Source organism: Phoenix dactylifera, unplaced genomic scaffold (genome assembly GCF_009389715.1).
Source record: "Phoenix dactylifera cultivar Barhee BC4 unplaced genomic scaffold, palm_55x_up_171113_PBpolish2nd_filt_p 001474F, whole genome shotgun sequence".
In the NCBI taxonomy this organism is placed as follows: domain Eukaryota; kingdom Viridiplantae; phylum Streptophyta; class Magnoliopsida; order Arecales; family Arecaceae; genus Phoenix; species Phoenix dactylifera.
The window spans coordinates 60,533-70,992 of NW_024068788.1; the positions used below are offsets into that span (position 1 = coordinate 60,533).

Sequence of the window (10,460 nt, forward strand, 5' to 3'; positions counted from 1 at the left end):
TTCATCTTGGGTCGACCCTCTCAGTAAATCCAGAGAACCATTTTCTGAGTTGTTTGAGGATCTTGATGTTTGGGTCGACTCATGCTTTCCTTGGGTCGACCCAACTCACTGTTCATCTGTGCCATTTTTGCAGAAGTGTGCCAAATGATTTCTTGATGTGCCGGGGTCGACCCAATCATCCTTTGGGTCGACTCAATCCACACTTTGCTGCATCTCAAGGTTAGATTCATTCATATAAACAATGAAATGTATCTATATCAATTTATACAAATATACTGAGAGTAACAGACTTATAAATGAAGTATCGTTTTAACTTATAACATACTCTTGTTAAATGCTTGTTAATCATCAAAATAACATTATCATTCTCATAAACCTTGAGCATGCCATTTACTATTCATGTTTGCTAAAGTAGTCTAAGATGATTCATGCCTAGGAAGATGAGGTGTGCTGCACCCTAGATTAGCATACTTAGGTAGACACTTCATGCTATACTGAAGATGGATTTTCCTAAAACTCTTTAGATTTTTATTTTAAAAGGCTTGTAGCCAAATTGCATGCCTCTCCAAAAGACAAAAATTAAGAACACAGTCCCTGATGCAATGCTATGTGGTGGATTCCAAACCCTAGATCTATCTACCCTGATAAATTTTAATTCGCACTCATAGTTTAATTTAGTTAAATCAAGTTAGCAAATCCTTCTTCTTAATTTATTTTTTTTAAAAGAAAAATAATTTATTCTTCAATCCTTGTGGACCGACACCCGTAATCACTATCCTACAGGATACGTTCTATTACGTGGTTTATTTTTGAAATTGAAAGAACCGATCAATTTTTGGTGCCATTGCCGGAGATTGCTAGCATAGTTATTTTTCCTATCATTAAAAAAAACTTCCAAAAAAAATATATATATCTAAAATAAAATAAAAAAATATTTTCTATTGTTGTTACTTTTCTTATCTCCTTTTTCTCTCCTACTAAATTTTAATTTTTTTTATATTATTTGATCAGGAATCGAGAAAAAAATCTGGGATGATCCAAAAGAGAACTGCTGGAAAAGGAATGCTGTAGAGGTTCGCCTAAAAATTTTTTAAATTGCTGGAAAAATTCCCTTTGGTAACCTCTAAACCTTTCTTGTTTAAATTTATTATTAGATTGAAATTTTGTGGTGATTATTTGATTTTAATTTCAGCAAAAGTGTGAATGCATGCTTGATACACATATACAAATTAATCCACACATAGTAAGGACAATCACCCTAACAAGATAAGAGCCGGATTTCATCACCGGACTCTTTCCCAACTTAGATGAACTCAATCTCACATAGTGTCACATTATTTAAAATTAATTAGACGTTGGCTCCTAGGGACATTCGAGCTTAATAGGACGAAGATCACCGAAAGTTGCACCAATTTCGCTCTGTGGCTTAGTTGATGTCTAGGCAAGCTTTGTCCCTATAAGGGAGACAGTTCATTTGTTCGAGGCAAGTGGGTTTTAAGTAGGACCTTTGCGAATGCATCGTGACCCCTCCACTTACCTGGGAGCTTACCTGGTCAACTCGGTTCATTAGACCGGATTGGAGGCTTAGGTGCCCTCTTCAAACCAGTTAGGAGCTGTCTAGTGATTTTAGGACAAATACAAGGATTGATGTGTTTGTCTTTTATTGCATGCTTGACTGATCAAGTACTAGTGTATGCAAGGGAGTCGTTCTAGAGTACGTGACCTATTACCTTTTGACCCTGAAATAGAACGGACCCTTAGAAATATTCGAGCTGAGATCAGAACATTAGAATCATCCCCACCTCCTGAGATGGCTGAAGAATAACCCAAACTCCTGAGGGAGTACTTTACTCCCACCATTTACACTTCCCCATCTTGCATTCGATTACCTGAAGTAGCAGCAGTACAATATGAAATAAAGTCTAGTGTGATCCAAATGCTCCCATCTTTTTATGGGCTCACCAATGAAGATCCATATAAACACTTAGATGAATTTCTTGAGATTTGCACCACCGTCAAGATTCAGAACTTCACTAATGATGCTCTGAAACTTAGATTATTCCCCTTCTCCCTTAAAGATAGAGCCAAACAATGGCTGAATTCTTTAGAAGCCAACTCGATTCGTTCTTGGGATCAAATGCAACAAGAATTTCTTAAAAAATACTTTCCTATAGGAAGAACGAACCAGTTTAGACGTGCCATTACAAGCTTCTCCCAAACCGAGGGAGAAGAATTTCATGAAACTTGGGAGAGATTTCGGGACCTAATCCGTAAATGCCCTCATCATCAAATACCTAGGTGGCAGCTAGTGCAATGCTTCTATGACGGATTGACTGAACGAAACCGTCAGATGATCGATGCTGCATGTGGCGAAACTTTTATGCTTCAAAATGAGCATGAAGCATGGCAATTATTTGAAAATCTTAATGAAAACTTCCTTCACCATGCTCCCTGTTCTCGTCAAGCACCCCCGAGTTCTCAAAGAAAAGGGACCATTTGTGAAATAAGTCATTCTATGGACCTGTCTAGTAAGGTAGATGTATTGTCCCATAAGATCGACCAACTGATGATAGGAGGACATGTCGTTAGCTCTTCCCAAGCACAAGTGTGTGCTATCTGTTCTAGCCCATTGCATCCTATTCATAAGTGCCCCTCAGCACCCCAATTCCCCGAACTCGTGCAAGAACAGATTAATGCTGCCCAAACACAGCCCACACCAGGTAATGACCCATTTTCCAATACATATAATCCGGAATGGCGGAATCATCCAAATTTTTCTTGGAGGCCGCAAGCTTCGAATACTACCCAACCCTACTCTCAAAATTTTCAAAACCCGCGGAATTTTCATCTCTACCGTCCCTCAACTCAATTTCAACACCCTCCTCCTCCAACCCAAAGAAATACAGCCTTTGAGGAGAAAGTGTTGACTGCCCTTCAAGGTTTGGAGGCAAATACACAACTATTGTACTCTCACACGCAATCAATTGCTAAGCTAGAATCCCAAATGGGTCAACTAGCCAATACATTAAACAAGCGAGAGGAAGGTAAGCTTCCAAGTCAACCAATGAGTAATCCTAGGGGACAATACGTGGCTCAAGAAACTCGACTAAATCATGAGCAAGCCAATGCTTTGACTACCCTAAGGAGTGGACGTATAATAGATAATAAGATTGGGGAGGGTAACAATAAGGAAGGTAAAGAAGAGGAGAGGAATGTATCACATGAAAACTCAAAACCTTCTTCAGCTAGTCCACCATCTGCCACAACCCACATTCCAAAGGCTCCATTCCCTGAAGCACTTAATGCACCCTCTCCCTTTGGCAAGAAGGGAACTTCATTAGAAGAGATGATGGAGGTCTTCAAACAAGTTAAAATCAAGCTCCCACTCCTTGATGCCATCAAACAAGTTTCCTCCTATGCCAAATTTCTCAAAGACCTTTGCACCCAAAAGCGGAAATCTAGGATACATGTGCCTAAAAAGGTCCTCCTAACTGAGTAGGTAAGTTCCATTCTCCAACACAACACCCCTCCAAAATTCAAAGATCTTGGTGCTCCCACTATTTCTTGTGTCATAGGAAATAACTCCATCGACCGAGCACTTTTAGACCTAGGGGCAAGTGTGAATCTTCTACCCTATTCAGGTGAATTAAAACCTACCTCGATGTCCTTACAATTGGCTGATCGATCTGTGAAGATACCACGGGGGATGATTGAAGATGTTCTTGTCAAAGTAGACAAATTCTATTTTTCAGTAGATTTTATCGTCCTTGATATGGAACATGTGCCCAACCTAAAAAAACAAATCCTTGTGATTCTTGGTCGTCCCTTTTTAGCGACAGCCAATACATGTATCAACTGTAGAACTAGAGCAATGGATATATCATTTGGGAACATGAAAATTAAGTTGAATGTGTTTCATGCCGCTGACCAACATGTGAGGGAAGATGAGTGTTGCTTAATTGACGAAATGGATGATCTTGTAGAGAAAGCCCTTCCCTATATCTTAGCAGATGACCCCCTAGAGGCATGCTTGGCCCATTTTGACATTGACAACTTTGATATGGACAAGGCCATAGAAGAAGTCAATATCTTACTCGACAATCAATCTCCCAAGAGTTCCCTTCCTTGGAAGATCCGACCTGAACCTCTTCCCCCCATTGCTAGCATACCACTTTGTTCTTCCATTGATTCTCCACCTAAACTTGAGTTGAAGCCACTTCCGATAACTCTTAAGTATGCCTTTCTAGGACTAGAAGATACCCTCCATGTAATCATCGCGGCCAACTTATCTACTGAACAGGAGGGTAAACTTTTAAGGGTACTAGAAGAGAATAAACATGCCATAGGATGGTCTATAGCCGATTTGAAAGGGGTTGACCTCTCTGTTTGCATGCATCGAATTCATCTCGAAGATGATGCAAAGCCCACCCAAGAAATGCAAAGAAGACTCAATCCTATTATGAAGGAGGTAGTCAAGAAAGAAGTGGTGAAGTTATTAGATGCCGGAATCATTTATCCAATTTCTGATAGTAAGTGGGTGAGTCCGACACAAGTGGTACCCAAAAAATCAGGTATCATTGTGGTTGAAAATACGGAAGGAGAATTGATACAAACACGCACAACTACGGGTTGGCGCGTGTGCATTGATTACAGGAAACTTAATTCAATGACTAGGAAGGACCATTTTCCTCTACCTTTCATAGATCAAATTTTGGAACGGTTGGCTGGTCAAGATTTCTACTGCTTCTTAGATGGTTATTCTGGATATAATCAAGTACCTGTTTACCCGGACGATCAAGACAAAACCACTTTTACTTGCCCATTTGAGATATTTGCATATAGGAGGATGCCTTTTGGACTATGCAATATACCCGCAACTTTTCAACGATGCATGATAGCCATTTTTTCAGATATGGTGGAAAAATTTCTAGAAGTGTTTATTGATGATTTCTCAGTTTTTGGCCTATCTTTTGACGATTGTTTGGACAATTTGACCTTAATTTTGAAAAGATGTAAGGAGACCAACCTAGTATTAAGTTAGGAAAAGAGCCATTTCATGGTTCAAGAAGGCATAGTTTTAGGACACGTCATGTCCAAGAGGGGCATTGAAGTAGATAAAGCCAAAGTCGATCTTATTTTCAATCTCCCTCCACCCAAAACTGTGAAACAAATCCGATCATTCCTTGGCCATGCTGGTTTCTACCGTCGCTTCATTCAGGATTTCAGCAAGATTTCCAAACCCTTGTGCAATCTTCTTGCTAAGGACACTCCCTTTGTCTTTGATAAAGCATGCGAGGAGGCATTTAAAAATTTTCGCTTGAAATTAACCACTGCACCTATCATACGGCCCCCTAATTGGACCCTTCCATTTGAACTGATGTGTGACGCATCCGACTATGCCATTGGGGCAGTTTTAGGGCAACGGCTAGATAAGGTACCTCATGTCATCTACTACGCTAGTAAAGCACTCTCAGATGCACAATTGAACTACACCACCACTGAGAAAGAATTGCTAGCTGTAATATTCGCGCTAGACAAGTTTCGATCTTACCTATTAGGATCCAAGGTTACTGTATTCACTGATCATGCTGCCCTTCAACACCTTCTTGCAAAGAAGGACACCAAACCCCGTCTAATTCGATGGATTCTTTTACTACAAGAATTTGATCTAGAAATTCATGACAAGAAAGAAACTGTAAGTGTCGTAGCAGACCACTTATCTAGGATGCTTCTTGAGCCCTCTAAGAATACCTCACCCTTACATGATGCTTTCCCAGATGAACAATTATTTGGGGTACAAGGAATGAAAACGCCATGGTTTGCAAACATAGTAAATTACCTTACCATAGGATGAATTCCTGATGATTAGTCAACTCAAGACAAGAACCGATTCTTTTCACAAGTAAAGTTCTATTATTGGGATGATCCCGATCTATTCAAGTATTGTCCCGATCAAGTAATCCGTCGATGTGTCCCCGAATGCGAATTTCAAAGTATTCTTTCATTCTGCCATTCACAAGCTTGTGGGGGACATTTTGGGGGTAGAAAAACTACAGCAAAAGTTTTACAGAGTGGATTTTATTGGCCCATACTTTTCAAAGATGCCCATAACTTTTGCCAAACTTGTGAACGGTGCCAACGGATGGGTACCATCTTCCGTAGAGATATGATGCCTCTCAATCCTATTTTAATTGTAGAAATCTTTGATGTATGGGGTATTGACTTTATCGGCCCTTTTCCACCATCTTTTGGTTTCGAATACATTCTAGTAGGGGTTGATTATGTCTCAAAATGGGTAGAAGCGGTCGCCACTAAAACTAATGACCACAAAGTTGTGGTTAAATTTTACATGAAAATATCTTTTGTCGTTTTGGCACACCCAGAGCCATCATCAGTGATGGGGGATCTCATTTTTGCAACCGGTCATTCGAGGCTTTGGTTCGTAAATATAACATCACCCACAAAGTTGTGACCCCATACCATCCCCAAACGAGTGGACAAATCGAGGTGTCCAATAGAAAGTTAAAACACATCTTAGAGAAAACGGTACGTCCCGATAGAAAAGATTGGTCTCAAAGGATAAATGATGCTCTCTGGGCATACCGTACTGCCTACAAAACTCCTATTGGCATGTCCTCCTACCGATTAGTTTTTGGAAAAGCTTGTCACTTACCGGTAGAACTTGAACATAGAGCTTTCTGGGCTATCAAAAAGTTTAACTTAGACATGGCAGCAGCTGGTCCTAACCGAAAACTCCAACTAAGTGAACTTGAAGAGTTGCGCAATGAAGCCTATGAAAATGCTAAAATTTATAAAGCAAGGACTAAGGCTTTTCATGATAAAAACATTAACCGTAAGTCCTTCGAACCTGGTCAAAAGGTTTGGCTATTCAATTCCAAGTTGCGACTCTTTCTGGATAAACTTCGCTCCAGGTGGGATGGACCATTCGTAGTGAAAAAGGTTTCTCCTTATGGTGCAGTAGAGATCCAACACCTCAATGGTGGACATGTTTTAAAAGTCAATGGTCAAAGGTCAAAACCTTATGTGGACTATGTTGCCGATGGGCAATTGATCGATTCCCTTAATTTGACGTGTTGGGAACCCGCCCATGCCGCTGATATTTCAAAAAAATTCAGATGGCAGCGAAATCGGCATAAGCGGGATCGACGTTCATCGCATGAACGTTGTTTCATGAACCGTTCGTAGTTAGATAAGAATTAAAACTTTTAAATGCATTTAGAAGATCAGATCTTCACCTTGTGCGGGTAGATGATCACCGCAAACTAAAGTTCGTGGTCTAGGATGAAGGTTCGCTTGAAGCCGTTCAAGTGCCCGGCCTCTACGGGTATCCACACGAAGCAGTGATCCGATCAAAGCTCTCTTGTCTTCTCGGGGTGCTAGCTCCCTTGCAAAGACTTCTTTTGATGGCTGATTTCCTCTCTTTCAATCAACCCTTGATTGTGCTTGAGAGGAGGAAGAAGAAGGATGAAGAAGAGGAAGAAGAACGAAGCCCCTTGCAGCCTTTCTTTTTCTCCCTGCGTTGGAGCCAAGGAAGAAGACCAAGAGGAGGGAGACGCCTCCTCTTCTTTTTCCCTTTGCTGATGGCGGCTGAACCAAGGAAGGGAGAGGGGTGGCCACGGCTTGGAAGAGGAGAGGGAGAGCTCATCTAGGGCGCCAGCCCCCTTTGCCCCTTTTTATAACCATCTAGGGCTCCTACAATCTAGGAGCCCTAGAGTAATTACCTTTCTCTTCTCCCTTCTCCACATGGAAAAGGGAGGGGCATATTCCCCTCCTCATGGTTAACCCTAATCCACATTAAGTAGGGTTTGAAATGCCCTAATGTGGTCAAGCCCTAATCCAATTAGGCTTAGCCCAAGGGTGAACCAATTAGGATCCAATCTAGGTAAGTCCTAATCCAATTAGAACTTAAATCAATTTTGACTCAATTGAACTCTTCAATCCTAATCCAATTAGGAGTCTTATTGCTTCATTAGATTAATAATTAATTGTGACTTAAGAAACCCTAATCCAAATTAGGACATATTTAATTTTAGTCCTAATCCAATTAGGACTCTATTTGAATCCGAAGTCCTAATCCGATTAGGACTCTAGGAATCCTACTCCAAGTAGGAATCCAATTTTGATTCAAAACTCCTAATCTCATTAGGATTGCAGGAATTCTATTCCAAGTAGGAATCCCAGTCCTACTCCAACTAGGATTCCCAGTCCTAATCCAATTAGGACTCTAGGAATCCTACCCGAAGTAGGACTCTTGTTTTAAGTCCAATTAATTAATTCCCTTTGTTCCTTCTTCAACTTCTTATCAATCAAATTGATTACTTGTGATTCATAATCACTTTTCAACCATCGGATCGGTCAATACTTCTAGTGTGTGTGACCCCATAGGTTCTACTCTGACTGGTAGTGAGATATATTATGATCTCTATCACAATATCATTGAAAACTCCTTTCAATGGGTTGGAACGATTCCAACTCAACTCATTAGGGTTTATCGATCATCAAGATAATCCCTATAAGTCCCACCATCCACCAGTGACACCTAGCAGCATGTAGTGGCTACCCAGTAGAATAGAAAGATGAACCTCTAGGTGCAGTTAACGTGTGATACAGTCCTACTATCGTGGATCCCTACAGGACGGAGGTCATGGACAACTCGTCAAACCCCATCGTCTGTCATATGTCAAGATTTATTTGACTTGAGTTCGATAGTGGAAAACTCTTTTTCCACTTTATATTACTGCCCTGGCCAAGGTCTTAGAACTCAGTCTAACAAATCACATAGGATCACTCCTCTTCTATCAAGGTCGATAGATTCCTTATAGGTGCATACCCTACTCCTACAGTGAACTTACTGCAGCCAATCTACACTGCATGGACCCATATGGCTAGAGACCATGTATGTGTGCAGTCAAACTACAATAACCTCACTGTGAGTAGCCGAAGCACCGCAGGTCAAAGGACCAGTCATACTACTGCAACATCAAGCAAGTCACTGACGAGTGGATAGACATCCAAGTGACTTCTTGTCTTGGTCATGCTCAGTACCCTTATTCTCTAACAAGCACCTGCACTATCACTTCAGTGTCCCTACATTGTGGACTCAAGTCTCGTCCATCTAGAAGGAAAGTGATCTGTGCACTGATCGGATCGATCACCGTCCTCGTGATGATCCATTGATCAGGAGCATTTAGAAATTAATCACCAATGATACATGGCTTAAATTCTCAACTCTTGAGAATATGTATCATCATCTTATTAATTTCTTGGACGATTCATAGACACATAAACAATATGAATGAAAAGATGTCTTTTATTTATTCAATAATAAATAGTCAAGTACAAAATTATGTCCCTAGAATCAACAATGTGTCAGCCAAATTGGCTTCCAGGGCATACATCTAACAATCTCCCACTTGCACTAAAGCCAATTGGTCATATATCTTAGGCCCATCTTCTCAAGGTGGGCTTCAGTCTTTTGCTGACTCAGCTGCTTAGTGAACGGGTCCGCCACGTTATCCGCGGAGTCTACTCTCTGCACCTTTACATATTTCTTCTCAACATAGTCGCGTATGAGATGGAAGCGCCGCTCTATATGCTTAGACTTCTGATGAGACCTTGGCTCCTTAGCAAGGGCTATGGCGCCATTATTATCGCAGTAGAGTGTTATGGCATCTGATGTCATCACGTCCAACTCTGCAATGAATTTCTTGAACCAGAAGCCTTCCTTAGCAGCTTCAGAGGCGGCGATGTATTCAGCTTCCATAGTAGAATCAGCAATGATCGGTTGTTTAGAACTCTTCCAATTTACCGTACCACCATTGCATAAGAACACATATCCAGATGTTGACTTCCTGTCATCGACATCAGTCATGAAGTCTGAATCTGTGTACCCTTCTACCTTTAACTCTGATGATCCTCCAAAAACCAAGAATAAATCTTTAGTTCTTCTCAAGTACTTAAGAATATTCTTCACAGCTGTCCAGTGTTCTTCACCTGGATTCGACTGATATCTGCTTGTGACACTCACAGCAAGAGCTATATCAGGTCGTGTACACAGCATGGCATACATGAGGCTTCCTATTGCCGATGCATAGGGAATCTTGCTCATGCGTTGAATCTCTTCAGATGTGTTGGGGCACATCTTCTTGGAGAGATGAATTCCATGCCTAAGGGGCAAGAGACCCCTCTTGGAGTTTTCCATGCTGAACCTCTTCAGCACCTCCTCTATGTACATTTTCTATGAAAGGCCAAGCATCCTTTTAGATCTATCTCTATAGACCTTTATTCCCAAAATATAGGATGCTTCCCCAAGGTCTTTCATGGAGAATTCTTTTGACAACCAGACCTTGACCGAGGTTAGCATGGAAATATCATTCCCAATCAGGAAAATGTCATCTACGTACAGTACGAGAAAAACGACAGCACTCCCACTAACCTTT

The 10,460-nt window shown here is 40.9% G+C and overlaps 1 non-coding gene across 1 annotated transcript; it reads right to left on the reverse strand.

The window, feature by feature from the left end:
- Nucleotides 1-2,186: 2,186 nt before the first annotated feature.
- LOC120108668 lies at nt 2,187-2,292 on the reverse strand. The gene has a single exon (XR_005509939.1). It is a non-coding gene; the product is annotated as a small nucleolar RNA R71 (small nucleolar RNA).
- Nucleotides 2,293-10,460: the final 8,168 nt, after the last annotated feature.